The sequence below is a fragment of the Pseudorca crassidens genome, chromosome 13 (genome assembly GCF_039906515.1).
Source record: "Pseudorca crassidens isolate mPseCra1 chromosome 13, mPseCra1.hap1, whole genome shotgun sequence".
NCBI classification, from domain to species: domain Eukaryota; kingdom Metazoa; phylum Chordata; class Mammalia; order Artiodactyla; family Delphinidae; genus Pseudorca; species Pseudorca crassidens.
This window is the reverse complement of record NC_090308.1, coordinates 77285452-77307788: the sequence shown is the minus strand read 5'-3', so window position 1 is coordinate 77307788 and position 22337 is coordinate 77285452. Positions and strand designations below refer to the sequence as shown.

Below are 22337 nucleotides of genomic sequence, written 5' to 3'. Positions count from 1 at the left end.
GAATTAGATGGGATTATTCCTGCATTTTGATACGGGTGAGTGTGTGAATGGTAATCTCTCCTTGACCACACTGGCTTCAGTAGCACCACAATCTAGCCAGCTGATCTAACTGGTACCACGGGGAATCTTAGCATGTTATGATGGACCCATTGCCCTGTTTTTTTCTCAAGGCTCCACTGACTTGAGCTGAGGGCAAAACTATCTTTGTGAAAAAGTCAACTGAATCAGCATGGGCAAGACAAGTTTTTTACGACTTTTTGAAGTGTTCTCTTTTAGATCTCACTTTTCTTCAGCTTTGAAAAAATATATATAGTTTTCTCTTATAAACTTGTAAGGGATGCAAATTAGGGCTCCAGACCTCTTGGTTAGAAAGTGTTTTTGAATAGGGACCTTGATTCACTCTATGAGATCAATGTTATATACAGCTGTAGAAAAAAAAAAATTGTTATTGAAGTTACTAAAGTACCAAGCCATTAACGTGTATATTGTATTACTTAATAACATAAAATTCTATACTTCTCATTATTATCCTTTGTACTAGGCATTGTTGTAACCAACTGCTTCTAGCCTCAGGTTTGCTTTAGTCAATAGGAGGCACTGGCAGGAGATCGGAGAATGTGGTATTAATTCCCTCTTGAGACTGGGATAGTTGGCTTCCTTCTTCTACTAATGGCCACAGTCCCTGTTCGAGGCCCTCTCCTATAGATACAGTTACGCCTGAGGGTTCTGGTAACTACTGCCTCCATCCAAGTTAATGGGTAGTAAGAGGTACACACTCTCACATTCCAACCCGCCTCCCGTCCCCCCAGGGAACTGCAGGGTCCCTTATTAGCTTCTCTCTACTCTACCTGCACATTTATAAAGCTATCAGATTACCCTGTTTGAAGCCTCTGGGTTTCATTTCGTTTTGTTTTGTTCCTGTGACCTTGAATGATACACTGCATCTTCACCAGCTCTTACAATATGTAAATTGCAGGGCTAGGGGCCACTCCCCTTCTCTACAACCAACACAAAACTGGATGGTTCATGATTTCTCCTAAGACAGACTTAGAACTTGGGACAATAGGACAAATCCTCAGCAACATGGATGGACCTAGACATTTTCATACTGAGTGAAAGACAAATATATCGCTTATGTGTGGAATCTAAAAAACAGGGGGTACAAACGAACTTTTTTACAAAACAGGAGTAGAGTCACGGATGTAGAAAGCAATCTTATGGTTACCAGGGGATAAGGGGGGGGAGTATACATTGGGACATTGGGACTGACATATACACACTACTCGATATAAAATAGATAACTAATAAGAACCTGCTGCAGAGCACAGGGAACTCTACTCAATACTCTGTAATGGCCTATATGGGGAAAGAATCTTAAAAAAAAAAGGAGTGAATATATGTTTATATATAACTGATTCACTCTGCTGTACACCTGAAACTAACACAACACTGTAAATCAACTACACTCCAATAAACATTTAAAAATAAAAAGTAAATAGGACAAATCCAAGAAGAGAGGAGCCACAGAGAGCAGTGGTCAATAGTGGGTCAATGAAGAGTTGAAGAAAAAGAAGAATGACCGGTGATAGCACGCGTACACATTGCTAAGGATGGAGAACAGGAACAAGAATGAAAAGGAAGCTGAAGCAAGAAGCGGGAGGCAGAGTGGTGCCCCTCGTCACTGGGGCCAGATACGGACCAGACCCCAAGGGGTCTCATCTGTTCCTGCCCTAAGGCTGGGCAGCAGGGAAGGGACTTGCCTTGGATCCCAGCGCAACGATCTTGAAGCCTAGCTCTTTACCCTTTACATTTTGTACTGCAGATTCTTTAGAGCTAGAGAATTTCTGGTTGATAAAGGAGAAAGACCACAAATACTGAAAACTGAATGGGAACATTCAGGAAAATAAAAAAGGATAATTCCTGATAGAGGACCAAATATGAAATCATGGGTAGTAATTTGTGTATGTGATCAATGTAACTCTATGTAACTCTACGCAACTCTGTGTAACTCAATCATGCCAATAATTTTCATTGACAGAAAATAAATGTATTTTGGGGGGCACTTGTCATTTCAAAGCTGACCCTCTGTTCAGTGTAGTAGTTCTGAGCACATGCTCTAGAGCCAGACCATCTGGTTTGAGTCCAGTTCTGCCCCCTCCTAACTTGAGTAAGTTTCTTAATTTATATTTCTTCCTCAGTTTCCTTCTCTATCAAAGTGGGATAATAGTATCTGTGCACAGGGTTGTTGTCAGAATCACAGAATTATTATATGTAAAAGGATAAGTACTCAATAAATGTTAGATACTACTAGCAATAATGCTAAATTGAAATTTACTGCCAATCTGTATCTTTCCCCTCCAACAGAACGAATTCTTCAAACACAGTGGCGGGGGGAGGGTGTTGGTGCATCTACTGGTGCAGTGGGAAAGATCACTTCATTCTTGAAACTTGAAACTGTTGTTGTTTGCAGGCCTGGATGAGTAATTTCTACCCACAATAATATACCGTTTATTGTGTTTTCCTATTTCCTGAGTTGTTCAAAATACTATTCAAACACCCTCAGATCGATCAGATGAATATTTGTAAAACAGTAGAAAGAAGATATCATTCTTTCCCTTTGATGTTGTTTACGAAGAATCAGCCAGGTGCATACATTTACTGAATGATTTTCAGGAGGAACAGAAAAAGCCATGAAGCAGAGAAGTTTGTCACCTAACTGTGTGGCCTTGGGCTCTTTATTCCAGCTGGCCCCCTCACCTTCCCTCGCTCAATCCCAAAGACCTCTCCCATCCCCAAAGAAGGTGTCACCAAGGTGTATCACACCTAATGATGCGATGCTCCATCTAGGTAACACTGTGCTTTATCACAGGAAACGCTCGCCCTCAGACAATAAGCTAAGCGAAGTGATTTCCCAGGGAAGCCAGAGAGTAGGGAGGGTCTTCTGAGGCAGGCGGGTTTTGAGGGTCCCTGCGACCACAGTGTGACGGGTCCTCCCACAGGCCTGGGTAGAGGTCTCTCCTGTGTTCACTCAGAACACAGGAGGGAGGAATGGCAGCATGAATCAGATTTCCTGAGACGATTCAAACAAGCTGAAGACAATCCATGAAGGTACAAATATACCCCATTTTACTCTGTGCATGGATTTATAGAGTGCTGGGCAAAAGTCACATTCTAAGCTTATAAATTATGGGAACTCATAATATAAAAACATATCCTGTTGTAAAGCCTTTTATTAAGATACTATGAATCTGTCTCTTGGGCACATCTATTTTCATAAATAAGATTTGTTTAAAATAATACAGACATGAAATAAGTAGTGAATTAACTTAAGTACATAAATCACTGAGAGCAGTGCATTCGCTTGCATTTATTTACTCAGAAAAACAGCCCCCTCCCTTTTTAAAATGGCAGAATTTATTGCCGTTGTACCTAAAGGTCTTTTTTTAAAAGCTTTTAAATATAAGCATATGTGAAATTTCACTAAATACTTTAAAAATTATGTTGACGTTTATCTAATAATCACTTTACCCAGTTTTTAAATAACTTTAAAGCTAATTTTAAAAAGTCAAAATAATAAGTAAAACTCCAAAACCCCAGACTTAATTTTGTATTGATCCTGACTATTGTTGACCAAGAGAAAAAAGAAATGTGCACGCGCCCTTCTGTCGTGGAAAGGATATTTGGTTTTACAAGCAAACAGAAGTTCATCCAGTCACATGGAATTAAGAATACAGGCAGATCAATGTAGTGAACCCAAGATTTTCATCACAGTTGAACTCGAGATTTTTGTCACTTTAAACACAGAAACAAAATATTAACAATGTTACACAAAATTAAATCTACACAAATGAAAACCATACCATCTGCCCTTATGTTCAAATTTCTGTACAACAGGTCACATGAATCTGAAATCACGCTATAAAAATTAGATTTTGGCCAAGTGAAGTTCTTTTGTGAAAGACTTACACTACCCTCCAGCCCTACTGAGCACTAAATACTAGTTATTTATTTTATATACTCCGCTAAATTCAGACAATGTTTTTGGCAGTTTGAAAAACTACTAAAGTTGAACTTTTTACACAATTGTTTAACACAGTCCAAATTTTAATGCCATTTACACTTTAAAATAAAACCTCCTGTCTGCTTTGTTATTCTTGTTATCACTGCCACACTGACTGTTTCAGAACAAAAACGGCTTTCTTTAGATCACTGTACAATCTAATTCATTGCCAACTTTTACAAGCCTTCTCTGCATATGCAAAGAGAGATCTGCAGAAAATCCACATAACAATAACAAAAACTTTGAAAATAATATTTTCACCTCGAATTAGTTTTTCGCTCACCAAGAAATCATAAGTTAGAAGAGACATTTACAGCACATGGAAAGGTTGTTAAAAGCCTTCAGAACATATTAGTAGGACTGATGGCAGCAAGATAAGAGATTTTTCCGTTCTTATACAAACTCCCCAAGTTTCTGTAGGATGAGATTACTGTTCCCCTCCATAGAAAAACAGGAGCACGCTTCATACCGCAAGTCGCATCTTGGCCAGTTCCAATCAAGAAGTCTGAGGTATTAAGGAAAGTCACAGTACGCTGGTCATTATCAAGGGTTGTCACCGTCCACACTCAGTAAAACCTGTAGCCGAAAGTTGAAAGGTTGTCGAGTCCTTACAGCCCTGGTCAGATTAGTCAAGTCTATACAAATGTCCAAACTCAGCTTCCAAGATGCTCTTTGCAACCACACTAAGAAATGAGTTTACTGCCAAGTAAGCCTATGAACAAATGAAGTGCGCATGGACCAAAGTAACTAGCTTTGCTTAAATCAAAACAGATCTTGACTTCCTTACCTTAATACTAGGAAGCATGGTAGCTTCTGTTTTTGTTTTTGTTTTTTATAAGGGGGTACTGAAGTTTGTTCAACAGCAGCGGGCCCTGCTCAGCCCCCTACTCCACAGGGAATTAACCGTCACATTCCAGCCCTGTCATCAGAACAATGAAAGGTGAATGTTGTGCAAAACAGCTCGGGACCACTAACTGGTGATGTCATTCCTCCCTTCCACGGTTCATTATTGTGCAGATTTACTTCGGTCCGTGAAAAGGGGTGGAGCTGCCCAGGACGGGAAGAGAAGGCAGCTCTTAAGAATGGGAATTACGCCCTACACTGAGGAAAATGCGCTTGGGGAGGGGGTTGAAGTTGGGGAGAAGGAAAAAGTTAAAGAAAAGATATGCATAAAATGTCAGATGGGCCTCACTCCTGATTTCTGATTTTTCAAACTAGTTAAATTCCATACAGATCTATTCAACGCATGCTGGAATTGAACTAAATAGGGATCCCACTAGAGCCTTATCTACGATTCAGCCAACAGGAGGAGATTCACGTTTCAAGCAAAGTGCCAGTTAATTTACATGTTATCTAAATGAAAACACTACAGCTTGGGCCAAAGAATGCCAAGTACCCATTAGTTTAAGGATCATTGTGTCTTAAAAAAAAATTTTTTTTACCTGAATTTGTTTCTTTCCTAAAAGTGTTTTTCTCTCTCCTCTTTCTTTTATTCCCTCTTCTTTCTTTCTTTTTTCCTTGTTTCCTTTCTTTTCTTTCCTGAGTCTGTGAGTGAGTGATAATTCAGCCAAAAAACCGTTAGGTAACTTAAAAGTTCCAGTATAAATTTTTCTAACCCATATGTATAGAATTTGTATATCATTTGTGTTAAATTCTGTTTTAATTATAGAATAAAAGCATATTACCAGGTAAATTAGTCAAATTAACTTTGAAGTTAACAGAATGAAATGTTTGCAGAGCATTTTTTAAAAAAATAATTTTATTTATTTTTGGCTGTGTTGGGTCTTCGTTGCTGCGTGTGGGCTTTCTCTAGTCGCAGCGAGTGGGGGCTACTCTTCGTTGCAGGCTTCTCATTGTGGTGGCTTCTCTTGTTGCGGAGCACGGACTCTAGGCACGCGGGCTTCAGTAGTTGTGGCACACGGGCTTCAGTAGTTGTGGCTCGCGGGCTCTAGAGAGCAGGCTCAGTAGTTGTGGCGCACGGACTCAGTTGCTCCGCGGCATGTGGGATCTTCCCTGACCAGGGCTCGAACCCGTGTCCCCTGCATTGGTAGGCAGATTCTTAACCACTGTGCCCTCAGGGAAGTCGCTGCAGAGCATTTTAAAGTCCTCAGATAACTTTTATATTATATTTAAGCTATTATGTTATGGCATACAAAAATACGAAAGAAAAATAAGTTAAAGATAAATGCTTTCTTACCTCCCTAATGTTCAATCATGCCTTTTGCTTTAAGAACATGTCTATCTTCTTAACAGCATGAAATAAGTATAATGATTAGTGCATGTTGCAGGGTCGCAGCTCTGAATAAATGTGTTTTGATTATCGAGTTATTTTGGTAAAAGTTACATAAAGCAACATTCATGGTTAAGGTAAAATTACAGATATTGAACCAATTAGTTCTTGTTTATGTTTTTTTTTTTTAAATTTTTTTGGAGGGTTTTTCCCAACTGTTTTAATATAGATGATGGGAAAAACTGAAATTCAAGAAGGAAAGAAGAAACTGTGGCCGTCACCTGTTGTACGCAAGTTCGAGTGAGTGTTGCAGAAAGGGCTTCTTGGCAATTGATAGACCCAAGATTGAATCTTGGCTTGACATCTACCTACTAAGAATATGTTTTATAACTCCTCTGGCTTCCGTTTATCCAGCTGTATAACAGAGATATGGATTCTAACTTACAGGGTTATTATGAGAATTAGATAAGACAATGTGAGTCAAGGCCACAGAACCTGGCAATAGATAATTAATAATATGCTTATGCACAGTTTATTCATTTTGAGAATAGTAGGCACTTGGCAAAAAATACAAATTTGTGGTCTCAATTTGACACAGACAGTACAAATCCATGCTGCAAAAGGAAATGAAGGAGTCAAGATTGATTATATAGTCAAGTGGCATCTTGCATTCAGTCTGCTTCTAGTTATTCAAGCTTGAGTTATAATCCCAGGGAGTCATTGATTATGTTCAAAACCATATCAGATCAATATTTAGAGACAAATGATAATAGGAAAGTTTTATCACCTTTGAAAAATCATTAAAACAAATGCCATAAGTGGCAATCACAGAAGTGTCTTTTTTCTTCCCTGCTTAATACCACTAAATAGTTACATTCAAAATTAATTTAAAGCCCTACTATTAAGACTCTCCTAAAATAGTTGTATTTATCATAATTAATTAAGGTTCCCTGGACAAATGACATTATTTATTGAAGCCTCTTGGAACTGAGAAGAAATGTTTAAATGGGCAATAGAACCCTCTTTAGAGTCACAGTAGCTAGGAACATCCCAGTATTGGATCCTGAAGGGCAAGGACCACATCTTTTTTTTTTTTAGCTTTATTTAGGTATAATTGACAAATAAAATTGTAAGATATTTAAAGTGTACATCGTGGTGATTTGATATACATTGTGAAAAGATTCCCCCCAGCTGGTTCATTAACACATCTATCAATTGTATCTCTCTTTTTTTGGTGAAAACATTTAAGTTTTACTTTCTTAGCAAATTTCAATTACACAATACAGTGTTGTCAAGTCGCCGTGTCTTACATTATATCCTCAGACATTATTCAACTTATAGCTGAAAGTTTGTACCCTTTTACTAACCTTTCCTTATTTCCCCCACCTGCTCAACCCCTGGCAACCACTTTCCTACTTTCTGTTTCTGTGAGTTGACATTTTTTTTAGATTCCACGAATAAGAGATTATCATGCAGTATTTATCTTTGTCTGGCTTATTTCACTTAGCAGAATGCTCTCAAGGTCCATCCATGTTGTCAAAAATGACACAGTTTCCTTTTTTCTCATGGCTGAATAATATTTCATTATATACATATATACATCACCATCTTCTTTATCCATTCATCCTTTGATGGACACTTAGGTTGTTTCTGTGTCTTGGCTGTTGTGAATAAGGCTGCAATGAACATAGGAGTGCAGATATCTCTTTGATATCCGGTCTTCGTTTCCTTTGGATCCCAGAAATGGGATTGCTGGGTCTTATGGTAGCTCTATTTTTAAATTTTTTGAGGGAACTTCCTACTATTTTCCATAGAGGCTAAACCAATTTACATTCCCACCAACAGAGATTCCTTTTTCCCATATCCCTGCCAACAATTATTATCTCTTGTCTTTTTGATTATAGCAAATCTAATAGGTATGAGGTGATGTCGCATTGTGGTTTTGATCTGAGTTTCCCCAATGATTATTTCATTCACTCATTCTGAATTGGCTGCCCACTAAGGACCAGGCATTGTGTTAGGCACAAGGGATGTGGTGTGAACAGGACAGACAAGGTCCCCATCCTGGTGGAGTTCAAGCTGCAGTGATAAATGCCCTGAGGAAAGGGAGTGGGGTGTTTTCAAAGGAGGTGACAGCAGGGTAGGTGACCTGCTGTCTGAAGTCTTTCCCTAAGGCAGTGACTTTGGAGGCTGAAGGATCAAATAAAACGGCCATGCAAAAAGCAGAGGCAGGGGTTCTAGGTGCAAAGGCCCTGAAGTGGGAAGGAGTGTGGGAAGTCCCAGGCACAGAAAAAGGCCAGCGTCACCAGAGCATGAAGAGTGGAGGAAGAGAGGAACCAGGTCCGCTCAAGTGACTCAAGTAGAGGGACTTAACATTTGAAGTCTCCTTATCAGGAGCATGTCCTCCAGAGGCAGCTCTGATAAGATATAAGAGCTTCAATGTGCACTAGAAGGTTTTCGAATTAGCATGAGGAAGGTTAGAAATCATTTTTTCATCAGTGAAATGAGTGATTCAAAATGTGTGGCACTTCCATCCTTGTAGAAAGGAGACATGAGCGCCTGGTGAGCCCAGCAGAATTATGTCCTTGGAGTGTGGCTCTAGACTCAGGCCTCCATCTGGTCCTTCGTCCCTCAAGCTTAGCCTAGGACTCCATCACCTAATTGAACTAAGAAATTAGCTGATCCTGTAGCTAGAATATTGCCGCCTCTGCCTGATTAAACCTTTCAGGTGGGGAACTTGTAGGCATGTCTGCAGGATGGGGACTGAAGCTTCACCAAGTTGAAAAGCACTGCTTCCTAATAACTATATCTGTAGCAAAATTCAGTTAGAGAACGGCTTTCATCGTGACATACCATGTATCATTAGCTACCAAAGTCTTCTAGGAAGATTTGACGATTGGAAAAAAGCAAGTTCCCTTGGCCCAATTTGCCACACCATGGTAAGGAGCTGGATTTCATTCTGAAGGATCTGATTTACATGACTAATATATAGAGACTGTACTTGGGAGTTGGGAGGACAAGAGTGGAAACAAGATGTCCGAAGGAAGCTATTACAGCAGCCCAGACAAGCAATGCGATGGTGGCTTGGATAAGACTTTATCTTGGACTAGGGCAGTGGCAATGGTTCTGGGAAAAAATGGACAAATTCCAGATAGAATTTGAAAGCAGAATCAATACAACTTATGGGTGTCTATATATGGAAGGCTGATAAAAACAAGGATTAAGGATAATTGCTAGCATTTTAGTTCGAGTAATTAGATTGCAGTACCGTTGACTGAGATGGTCACAACCAGGAGGAATAGATTTGCAGGAAGAAACCAAGAGTTCCATTTTGGACGCATTAAGTTGGAGAAACCTATTAAACATCCAAATGAACTGGTCAAGTATGAACATTCACTCAATTATAATTTACTCAGTGAATTAGATCAACATTTTTGTTTAAAGAAGATTTGTAATTTTCTTTTCTATGAATGATATACAACCAAATGGAGGGTCTCCCTGTCTCAAACTTTTTAGCATGTATTAACTGAAATGTGTACTCAAATGTAATCTAGTGCACATGTTAAGTATTACTGTGAGTACGAGTCCCCAAGTCAAGTTTTTTTTTTTTAATTTTATTTATTTTTGGCTGCGTTGGGTCCCCATTGCTGCACATGGGCCTCCTCCAGTTGTGGCAAGCAGGGGATACTCTTCGTTGTGGTGCACAGGCTTCTCACCATGGTGGCCTCTCACACCGCGGAGCATGGGCTCTAGGTGCGCGGGCTCAGTAGTTGCGGCTCGCGGGCTCTAGAGCGCAGGCTCAGCAGTTGTGGCGCATGGGTCCAGCCGCTCCACAGCATGTGGGATATTCCTGGACCAGGGCTCGAACCCGTGTCCCCTGCACTGGCAGGTGGACTCCCAACCACTGTGCCACCAGAGAAGTCCCTCAAGTCAAGTTTTAAATGTACTGTGCGTGCAGATCTTCTAAGACAATCATAACTTATTAGAGCACTGGACCCTAGAAACAGAGTATCTAGGCTCCCACCTTCTTTTATTTTTTTTTTTAAGATTTATTTTTTTTATATCAACCATTTTTTAAAAGTCTTTTACTGAATTTGTTACAATATTGCTTCTGTTTTATATTTTAGTTTTTTGACCACGAGGCATGTGGGATTTTAGCTCCCCAACTAGGGATTGAACCCGTACCCGCTGCATCGGAAGATGGAGTCTTAACCACTGGACCACGAGGGAAGTCCCTCCCACTTTCCTTTAAACATCAAGGTGGTCACTGAGCATCATGACCTGAACAAGTGGCTCTTAAAACCAGTTGCTTACAATTGTTCCTGTAATATTGTGATTTGTAATAAGAAATGTATATTTGGTCTTCATCCTGATTCTGGCACAGAGCTCCTAAAACCCTTAGAACTTCCTAAAGGATGACAGTAATAAATGTGTCTTGTTATGTTAATGAGGTGACTTTTGGAAAGCCCCTAGGTTACCTAGGATTGGAGGGTTAGAATTTTCAGTTCCACCCCTTGGACCTTCAGGGAGGGGAAAGAGACTGAAGATTGAGTTCAATCACCAATAGCCAATGATTTAGTCAACCATGCCTATGTAATGGAGCCACCATAAAAAACCAAAAGAATGAAGCTTCTGGGTTGGTGAACACATGGTAATTTGGAGAAAGTGGTGCGCCTGGAGAGGGGCACAGAAAATCTGCACCCACCCCTCATATTTCACTCCATGGGTCTCTTCCATCTGGCTGTTCCTGAGTTGTATCCTTTTATAATAAACCAGAGATTTAGAAAGTAAAATGTTTCTCTAAGTTCTGTGCAAATTAATGGAACCCAAGGAGAAGGTCACTGGAACCTCCAATCTATAGCCTCTTGGCCAGAAACACAAATGAACAGGAGATAAAGAGGACATGTTTCCTGAACATTTCTGAGAAAGATCTAGTTTAGCATATGGCAAGCGGGATGTTTCTCAGTGTGTGGGCGATCACTGGGACTGCCAGTTCAGTGTGCTTTTATCTCAAAAGACAGGTTTTGCAGCAGAGAAGGTTGTGTTCCAGAACTTTGAGAAGTGGATGCACTGGGGGGCTGGAGTGACAGGCTGGGAGAAGAAAGTCATAGGATGGGGCAGGAGAACTTTCTTCCAAGATCTCTTTCTGGAGGTTTGGTCATGGGCAGTCTGGGCAGTAGTTCTACACACATTTATCTTCTTCTTTGGGAGAAATATAATCCAAAGCTTCTCAAATATTACAGATTGCAGGAGTCAGACAAATCTGTGAGCATTGGAAAGCTGAGCAAATCAAAAGTACTGGAGGGAAGGATGGCAGGTATATATACGTGGGTAAAGTAAGAATACTTGCGTCATTAGAATACTGTAGGATCTGGTGACACTGTGATAAATGACAAAGACTAGGTGGACCAGATCATTGCCCCTTTCTAAAGCACACTGGGTGCAGAACAGTCAGCTCACCACTTCCAGTTTCCTTCACATTTCAGGTCAGACACACGTGCTTCCTTAAGCATTTCAGAATAAAATAAATGCTTATTTATTTTAACTCTCAGTGAACTCCTATAGGATATTGAAAACTATACGGAAAATATAAAGCAAATCCTTAAGGTTCAACATTTCTGAATTTAAGAGGAATGAGTTAAGATTAAGTAAAGTTGACCTGTAGTTTGCAGTTGAAGCTCACATTCAGCCCCTGAATATTATTTGAATAGTTTCTTAGCTAAGAGTTCTCATCCAAGAGCTGAATATGTTATGCATTGAGCATGAAAACCCCAACCTTTGATTAATCTTTTCTGTTTAAACTTTTCACCTCCATGAAGTACTTTCCAAACACAAGCATTCTTGGAAAAAGAGGGTACACTTGGTCAAGAAGCCAGAAAGGAACAACCTCCAACCACTGAAAACACACCTTCCCAAGTTCCAAGTCCCTCTCTGAAATCCAGGATTTGTAATGCTAATCTGAGTACCTTCCTCCATCCCGGGGGGGGGGGGGGGGGGGGGGGGGGGGGGGGGGGGGAAGTAAAAATTATTCATTGTAGGTGCTAAGAAACAACACATTTTCCCAGCACTTTCTTTTCTTAACTCTTTCTTGGTGTATGAATTTGTGCAAAATAAACCTTTTGCCTGGTATTTATTATGGCTGCCAATTTAGGGCAGCATTCCTAAGACTTTTCATTCCAGAATAATCTTACGTATTACTTTTCAATACCTTATTTTATCCATGATGCTGAAATAAACTATCAGCTCAATTAAAAACTCAATTCAACTAGTTTGAAATTTGGGGACCAAAAACAGCCAATCAGTTGTTAGAAATGTCCACTTTTAACCCAGTTGCTTTTGCAACCTGGATTCCGGTGTTTTCTTTGGAACTTACATATTTCACTAATGTGTCAATTAACTAAAAAAAAATCTATAGGAGATTTTGTTTTTGTATTTTCTAACATACAGAATGCCTGTCAGAATTGATCAATTGCCTGGCATTACAACCGCCTGGATTACAATTGATAGTGTACTGATAGATCAGAAATCATTTTTAAAAATCTGTCACTACATTAGGAAATTCACTGTATTTTTGTCACTTGGGTAGACTCTGAGGCTGTAGTTATTTTCTTTTTTAATTTTTATTTATTTGTTTATTTATTTGGCTGTGTTGGGTCTTTGTTGCTGCACGCGGGCGGGCTTTCTCTAGTTGCGGTGAGCGGGGGCTACTCTTGGTTGCGGTGCACGGGCTTCTCATTGCAGTGGCTTCTCTTGTTACAGAGCATGGGCTCCAGGAGCGCGGGCTTCAGTAGTTGTGGCACACGGGCTCAGCTGTTCCACTGCATGTGGGATCTTCCCGGACCTGGGCTCGAACCCGTGTCCTCTGCATTGGCAAGCAGATTCTTAACCACTGCGCCACCAGGGAAGTCTAAGGCTATAGTTACTGATTGAAAATTTGTCAATTAAAGTTCCATTCTAGCTGGGCTGTTTGTTATTTCCTAATGATTTTCATGGTGTGTTTCTTAAAACTTACCATCTGCTCTAGTTCCTGAGAGCTCTCTGATTAACTGTGAAGATAGGCATGAAATTTTATTTTCATACATACACTGTACCACTTACAATCAACTTTTTTATCCAAAAATTATAAGCCAATCTGCATTAGACTTTCTAAATAAGTGAATTTGTATCTGGACTCCATTTAATAACCCATAATAACTTCTCTGAAAAATACATGCATTTAAATCACTCAATTTGATACACTACTAGGTACAAATCTTTAGATTAGTTGTTTTTCTTATTGTTTTATGCAGCTGTTGGGGAAAGAAAATAATTATTCCCCAGGTTATTCTAGTAAATCAGTCCAAGTTGGGCTTAAGCTTTTAATCTTTTCACTATATAAAATGTGTTGTCACTTCTTTTTAACGTATTCATTTTTTAAATATACAAAGTTATAGAAAAATGGCTGTAAATTTATGACCTCAGCAAAGTTACTATAGCAGTTTTTCTTCCAAAGGATGCCAATAGTTACCACATATTTTACTTCTCATAAAATTTTATGTGGCTAAAAGTCATAATACTGCTTTTTTTTTGTAGAAAGTAAGTCATCACTTTCTTGCTATATATTTTATTTCTCAAATATAATTTTTTATTACATGGGATTTATCTATCCTTTGGAAACTTAAAAAGTAAATGCTAAATCTTCCCTTGACATAGGTCAGGACAGAAAAAAATAGCCTTGGCTATAATATGGGCAACTCTCCCTATGTCTACAAATAAAATACCTATCCTATACATAAAAATGAATATAATAATAGCCATTCCTAAGAGACACAGCTTTTTCCAACTGATTTAGAATGCCATCTTTAACATATATTAAATTTCTATATCTACTATAATCTATTTCTAGAAATATATCAGCTCCATCGATCTGTCCATTCATATACCGGTGGCACACTGTTTTACTTACTGTGGCTTTAAAATGAGTTGTTTTTTTGTTTGTTTGTTAGTTTTCCTGATAGGAAACTTTTCTTCTCTACTACTTTTCATTTTCAATATTTGACTATTCTTGTTTGTGTATTTTTTATATTAACTTCAGAATAACTTCATTTAGTTCTGATGCTTAAAAAAAACCTGATGGTGTTTTTATTAGGACCACATTAAGTTTGTGGATTAATATATGGAGATGACATCTTTACAACGTTGAGTTCTCCAGTCCTAGAATGGTAAGCCTTTCCGTTGGTCTCAATCTTTTTCAAATCTCTAGGTAGCATTAAAAACCTTTCTTCATGTAGATCTTTCACATTCTTAAGTTTATTCCTAGATAGTTAATATTTAATATAGTTTATATTATTTTGTCTTTTGGAAATATGAAAACTATTGATTTTTGAATATTGATTCTGTGTAGTTTTGTACCCTGCCACCTCACTTTATTGAATTCTCTGTTTGTAGTAGGTTTTCAGTTTTCCTGAGTCTACCTACAATCTAAATACAAAACAACTACCCCGGGACAACAGTATAGTTTACTTTTCCAATACTTTGCATTGTTCTCAGAACATCTTAGTCTGAGAAAATGTAAACTGTGATTTAGTGAAACCGTCATAGTTTTCCTCTTAGTGTTTGATACACAGGTGAGCAGAAGAAATGATCACCTTTAGGCAGTATATGCTATACTTTGTAGAAGGGGCTTTATATTCCTTATCTCATGAACATAAACAACTCTATGAGATAGGTTATCCCCATTCTATAGATAAAGAAACCAAGAATCAGAAAGGTTAGATAACCTGTCCAAGAGTTATCTAACTCGTCTAGTAAGTGGCAGAATCAGCATTTGAATTCAAGGCTCTCTGGCTCCCAGTGAAATGCAGGAGACTGAGAAAACAACTGTTTCTAGGTTACAGATCTTGAGGGGGTCTGGTACCATGTAGCTAGAGTAATCCAGGGAAAGAGTTAACTGGCTGGAAAGGTTAGACTTAGATCAGATGATCCTCTAAATTTCACAAAACATTAGTAAGCGCACCTTCAGTACTCTGGAACCAGACACAATACTACCTTATTTCTCTTTAGCACACACCTGGATGATTTTACTAACGAAGGGGGTAGTAACGGCAGGCCTCAAACTCATGCGTGCAAGAAATATAATTATCTTCATATTTCTATATCTCTAGGTTTCTTTTATGGGCTCCCATTCCATTTTATTTATTTATTTATTGAATACAACAGCGGGTCTTTCCTCCTGTATCACTGAGGTAGGGTCAGGCTGAGCTCCTGAGAAAATACATCTGTAGGTTCACTGAAGGATGGCTACTTCAAGGGTAGGAGTGTGTCTGGCTGGGGCAGTTACAAGCGCGCAGGCCGTCGAGGCTCAGCAGCCCGCTTCCTGGCTTGGGTCATCCTTTCAGCAGTGGCGGCTCGGACCAGGCCAGGCCCAGCCACCTCACCTGCTGCCACCAACAGCGCCACTGTCATCTTACACTGGCTAGCGGTCACCACCACCACCGCCGCCTCTGCCTCATTCTATTTTATTTTAGTTAATTCTGGGTAAACTCAGTCAAGTAAGGTTTTCCTTTGTAAATTTAAAGACTCCTCAGTCAAGTCGGGGTCTTCTGGGTTAACTCTAGGCCTTCAGGATCCCATTTCCGGAGTTGGGGCTGAGTTCTGGGGCCATCAGGGATGGCGGGGAGGGCATGTAGGCATCATCCTTCCACACTGGCATTCTCTGAGAGGCACACTGTGGTCTCTGGCCTCAGTTGCATTCCTGCTCAGATTGCTGATCCAAATGGGTCACAGTTCTGTTCTCATTCCAACCCTGAATCAGCTATTCCCATGGCCCTTCAGAAGCACAGGGAAAATCTAGATATTCCTTTAGGGTTGCAGGATACTGAAGCTATATCAAGCTCTCTCCAACTGGACACGTCAGACACCAAGTTTTACTCTCTTTCTCTTGAGTTATTGGAGGGAGAACCACAAGTTTTGCCATGCCCTTTTCTATTTGCCCCCTCAAATTCATATATTGAAGGCCTAATCCCCATCGTGATTATGTTTGGAGATACAGCTTTTAGGAGGTAAAAAGGTTAGGTGAAGTCATAAGGGTAGGGTCCTCATCTAATAGAATTGGAGGCCTGATAAGAATCTCTCTCTCCATGTACATGCACAGAGGAAAGGCCATGTGAGGACATAGCGAGAAGGTGGACATGTGCAAGTCAGGAAGAGAGGCCTCACCACAACCTGACCATTCTGGCAACCCTGATCTTGAACTTCCAGCATACAGAACTGGGAGAAGATAAACTTCTGTTGTTTAAGCCACCCAGTCTATTTTGTTATGACAGCCAAAGCAGACTGAGACACCCTTGGACTCTACCTAGTAATAGCTCCATTCTCAAATTCTTCACACCCATATATCTGGGGTTTATATTACTCTCCATTTTTCCTTCCCCAATGATTGGTTCAGAACTAGAGAGACTCTGACAAGCTGACCACCTCCCACTACTGGGCTCTCACTCTTTAACTCTCACATTCAAATTCCAAATACCGCCCTCTAGTCTCACCTCTCCTAGGACTTTTCTAGAATAAGGGGTATCAAATACCAGGACTGAGGCATTCTTACATGCTAAAATCTTAAGCAGTGAAATATGTTTCTTGCCTGTTGTCTCGCAAGACCTCCCTTTCAACGCTATTCCTTTCTTATGGCCAATTTTCTTTGATTATTATCCCACCCCTTTGTATAATATCAGAGTCCTTCCTGGTTCAAGTTCTGTTGCTGTTGTTGTAAAAGTCCAAATATGTCGAATCTAATTAACTAAAATTCTCAGTTAGCCGGGTTAAGCCCTAAGATCCGGAAAACATCTTCACCACCCTATCAACAATAAAATACAACCATAATTGACATTTAGATTTGAATATAATCTGATAGGCCCTGAGGCTGTAACATACAGAGTCACCCAGATAGCAGCACTACAAGATTCTGAAATCTTCAAATATGACTTAACTGGATTTTGTGGTATATTAAAATTTTTCTTAAAAAAGTAAAATGTATTTGAGAAATATCTTCCATAACAGTAAAAGTAAATTAATTCATATCATAACCTTTGATTAGTTAGAAAATTATGTTGATCAGATAACCTATCTTCCCTGGCATATCTGTTAGAAGTTATATTACTAAAACTCTGAAGAATCTTAGATCAGAGTTTGCTAACTCAATGACCTTGAGAATGAGAACACTATAAAGCTTGGGAAAAAGATTACACCCACCCAAGACTCAGCAGTTTTGTACAGATGGGATCTGGTGAAATGCACCTCAAGGGCATTTTTTTTTTTTTTTTTTTTAAATTTGCGGTACGCGGGCCTCTCACTGTTGTGGCCTCTCCCGTTGCGGAGCACAGGCTCCGGACGCGCAGGCTCAGCGGCCATGGCTCACGGGCCCAGCCGCTCCGCGGCATGTGGGATCTTCCCAGACCGGGGCATGAACCCGTGTCCCCTGCCTCGGCAGGCGGACTCTCAACCATTGCGCCACCAGGGAAGCCCACATCAAGGGCATTTTTAATGGGCTCGTTCATGTTTCATCCAGGGGGTGTCTAGTTAAGAATGAGTAGCAGGCTCCTAGTTCTACAGTGCTGATAGTAGATATGTTAATATCCTGGGTCTTTTAAGAGGACCAACTGTCTTCCAACTCCCATCTTCCAACTTTGGGAAGCTATCTTTTTGAGTCACCGATTGCCTGGTCCCTTTAGGTCAGATATAACATCACTTCCTTTACACTGTCCCCACCTATCCCATCCCCCAACACAAACACCCTAGCTATGCAAAATCAAAATCACCTCAGGCTCCTTCATTTCAATCACATTTTCCAGTAGGAAGTGGGATTTGCAAATTGCAAGGGTGAGAGCCATCATTTACACATCAGCAGCAATCTTTTTCTACAAAGTACTTTAGTGTGCTTCTCTGCGCTACCAATGAGAAAAGTCCATTTTATTGCGACAGTTTAGAGATAAGGCATCTAAATCTGAGAAACTTAGGGAAAATATGCAGGGAACCAGATGTGCACCTTTTTCTATAAAGCGTGCCAAGAATATCTCCCAGGATCCCAGGCCGCTAGAGCAACTTTTCACAAACTTGCTCTGACCGGTCATCCCCGCCACAGGCAAGTGCAATGGTGCAGCCTGTCCCACAGGCCACCAGGCCTAAAGGAACAATACCAAAATGGGGCTTGAAAGTTTCCCCTCCACCAAGCCCCTGTTCCTGCATTCTTTGCTTCACAAGTTAAGAGATTTCTCTCGAGATGCTGGTTTGTAGTTTTTTAAAAAATGACCCTATACTTGGAAGGCTTGCTGCAATATTATATGATGATGTAATTATTTATGTAGTCCCAGCTGAGCCTATAGAATCCAAAAGCTTTCAAATCTATATCTACAGTTATAGATTTAGACAGCCCTCCCCACATCATTTACACACACACACACACACACACACACACACACACACACACATGCCTACACACATCCCCCTCAAATACTTCTTTACGTTCCAAAGCACTTTTTGATGTAACTGTATTCTCTCTATCCTGACATTCTTGAAGCAGCCCTAGAGAAAGTGTAAGATTAAAATTACAAGTCTTGCAGTTCATACAGAGAATAAAGCATAAACTCTGAAGGTGATCTCATGTGCTCAGAATTATGCCTTTTAAGGTCAAGTTGACTCAAAATATGGACCAAACAGAATATAGCAGTTAGTTAGAAAGGGAGCTTTCTTTATCTAATCTTAATTACTGCAATGAAGGATATTTTCATCTATATTTTAAACAATGCTAGTTAAGCCAATGCATTTTTTCATGCTAGTTCCACTTTTTAATTTGGGAATACAACTCTTTGTAAAAATAAATAGCAGTAAATGATGGTAACACATTATGATGGGTCTTTTGGTTTAGCATAAAGGAAGCCCAGAACAATACTTTGTCCATTTTAGGCACTTAATTTGTGGAGTTTTTATATAGGATGAATTTAACAACTCCTGAAAAGTGAAAAATAACTTCTGCTTAGTTTTTACACTTTCAGGGTCTAGGTGAGTGGCCATAACAAGGAGGTAGCTTGGAGGGGTGCTTTATTTAGCTCCCCCATAACTACCATCAGCCTCCCATCAGAATGCAACAGAAGTAGAACACTGTGTGTGCTGTTCCAACTCCGCTCCAAAACAAGTCCCCAGGCTGCTCCTTCCAGCAGATGCTGTTCCAAAGCTTCTCCACTCTTGACAGTTGAAAGACACCAGTGGTCCAAATAGATCTGTTTATATCCTCCCAACAACCATCATAATGCCTTTTAAGATTCTGTGTCATAGTTTGGACGTGAGAGCTTGGAGGTTGGGAGCCCACACACACACACACACACACACACACACACACACACACACACACGAAGAAAACATAAAACAAGACATTCTGCCCAAGGGACTCATTCGTACAACAGTGCTGGACCAGTGGCCTGCACTGTCGTCTTAGTTGAGCTACATGATTTTTCTGGGCCTCAGTTACCCAACCTGTAGGATGAGGGACTTGAAAGGGCTGAACTCAGAAGTCTTTTGCAATACTAGTCAAACCAAGGCTTGTTTTTGAAAACCAAGGACTTCTGGTTTCATCAAATATCTGAATCTGGATAGCTACTGATCCTGTCTGCCTGGGTCCCTTGTTATTACCTTTAACCATTTTCCAGAGGACGTGAGAAACCCTTACAGAGCAGGCCAAGTGTAGAGAATGGAGCCTAGATGCTCTGCACGTGTGGAGGGTCCCCTGGGTCTGCACTCCCGTCCGCCCATGGCCACCAAATCAGAAAGCTGTCTAGGTAGAGGCAGCCTGCAGAGCCACACCCCCAGTAGAAACTGGGTGATTACAGGGAACAAACAACTTGGGCTTATCTCGTCTCACTTTTTTCCTTCCTTCACTCATGCTCACAGGAGAATTAAAGGGAAATGTTTCTGAAGGAAAGCTCTTGGCGCTCTCTCTCTCTCTCTTTTTTTTTTTTTCACAAAAGGGACTTTTCCGGAGAAAGAGGGAAGGGAGTGCAAAACAAAGAGGCAAACAAAGGACTTGGAATAGTCTATGCCAGAATTCCCACTCCGGCTCAGAAAAACCAGCTCTCTATCAGCAGTAGCCCAGCTTCCCCTGCAGGGGCTGTGGCCGAGTGGGGCGCTGGGGCCTGGCTGAGCCGTGGCCCAGGTCCTGGTGGGGACCAGCCCCTGGCGACATTGCCCACGGGAAAGAAAGCCCCGGGGTCAGCAAACTACCAGCCCCCATAAGTACATCTAATTATGACCGCTTACTTCAAAAAGAGGATTTAACCCAAAGCAGATTTAGCAGGGCCTCTTCCAAAGGGCAGCGGGAGGCCCAGGCCTGACCTTTGAGAAAATCCTAAAGGCTTCACTGCCCAGGGAACTCAGCAAAGCCAGTCACCGTGGACGCCTCAGATCAGAACGCAGAGAAATTCAGCGATGCCAGCTTCAGTTATCAGGGTCCTAGTGAGGGTGTCTAATTTAGCATAATGAGCGTCGGTCAGCACGTGCCCACAGCATGTGCACTGGTGGCCAGTCAGGGGGGCGGCCTGGGCAGAAACATTGACAGGAAAATATATAAAGCACTAAAGTATAACCTGTTGAGTCAAAACTACTGTTTCAGAGTCTCAAAGTGGTTGGCTATTTAGTGAGTCAAAGATTCTTATCTAAAACATGTACATCTGGTGACATATGTCAACGGTGCTGATCAAAGTATGAAAAGCATCATGATATATATAATTTTTAAATTCTGCTTTGATTTTTAAAACCTCCTACATAGCGCTTTGCTCAGGAGAAATCATTGTGTAATTGCCCTAGTGAAATTAAACAACTCCAGAGGAGGGGCAGGGGATTGGAATTGTTAGTCTTCAATTGGTCAACGTGAAGTTAGTAAGTAAGTACACTTGGGACAGGCTCGTTGTATAATGAATATAAAAGTACTTTGTGAACTATAGAGCTCTCCATCGAGTGTTATTATTTCAATTATTCTCACAGTACACAAATATTAGGAAAACAAAAAAGAAAGAAACAGCTGGGTAAGTACAGTCTCTTCATCCACATACTTCATTTAAACCTACCACTCTGTAGGTGAATTCACCTCAGTCATTTAGCTTAGGTGGGAAATTGTAGAAAAGGCAGACCTATCTGGTTCTAGACCAAATGATTTACAAAGTGATCAGAAAATATTAATTCACACAGCTGGTTCTTTAAAATTATTTGATTTCAGATCTTTTAAAGAAATATCAAACAAGTTGCTACTCTTACCTGACCCCATTCCAACACAGGACACCTAGATATATGTAATTTACACGGTCATTCAAACCTTGTTTGCAATACCTATGCCTGAGGTTGGAAAGTTCACGGAGGTTGCGGGGGTAGAGTTTATTCTCACTGTTTGGTTGCCCCAAAGTATCAAATTGGACCATCTATTTGTCCAAACAAGAAGCTGATAAACCTGAGCTTCCAGCAGCAGAAGACAGACTTAAAGAAACCATAAGTGGAGGGTATTGTACCTAACACTCCAGCCATTGCTCCCTTTTCCGTTTCTCCTTCCTCAAGAGATGTACCAAGTCCAGTAATAAGTAAACATTACCAATAACTTAAAAATTTAACACAAACCTGTTGTTTCATGCTTTTATTTACTTTCCTATTGAGGTAACTTTTTCTGGCAAATAAACTAATCTGGGAAAACCAGATCTCCTTTTTGTAACTAGATATAGCAAAGCTGGGACTGGCGAAGCTCTTTCCCAATGGCTCTTAATTTGCAAGTCCTAAACACAGAAGCAGACACGCTTGGTAACTCAAAGCATCGGGATTCAATGTCATTGGTTTCAAAGACTGTGGAATTCACAGATGTAACCATTCAGCTGAGGGGAGGAAAAGGAGAGAATAAGCTAAAAAGAAGATGCTGAAAAACTGGAGAATATCAAAGAGCTCATCACAAAGCGTTTCAATTTGAAGTCTCTGCTTCAAAGGTGCTAATCCCTGGTCTGAGAAAACTACCTACAGTGTTCAAGGCTCAACGCTGAATTTTTG

General features: G+C 40.3%; 1 protein-coding gene across 3 annotated transcripts in view; it reads right to left on the bottom strand.

Moving 5' to 3' along the window:
- FILIP1 (filamin A interacting protein 1) overlaps positions 1-22337 on the bottom strand; it is a 228793-nt gene that overhangs the window by 33541 nt on the left and 172915 nt on the right. The gene's annotated exons all lie outside the window — the stretch shown is intronic.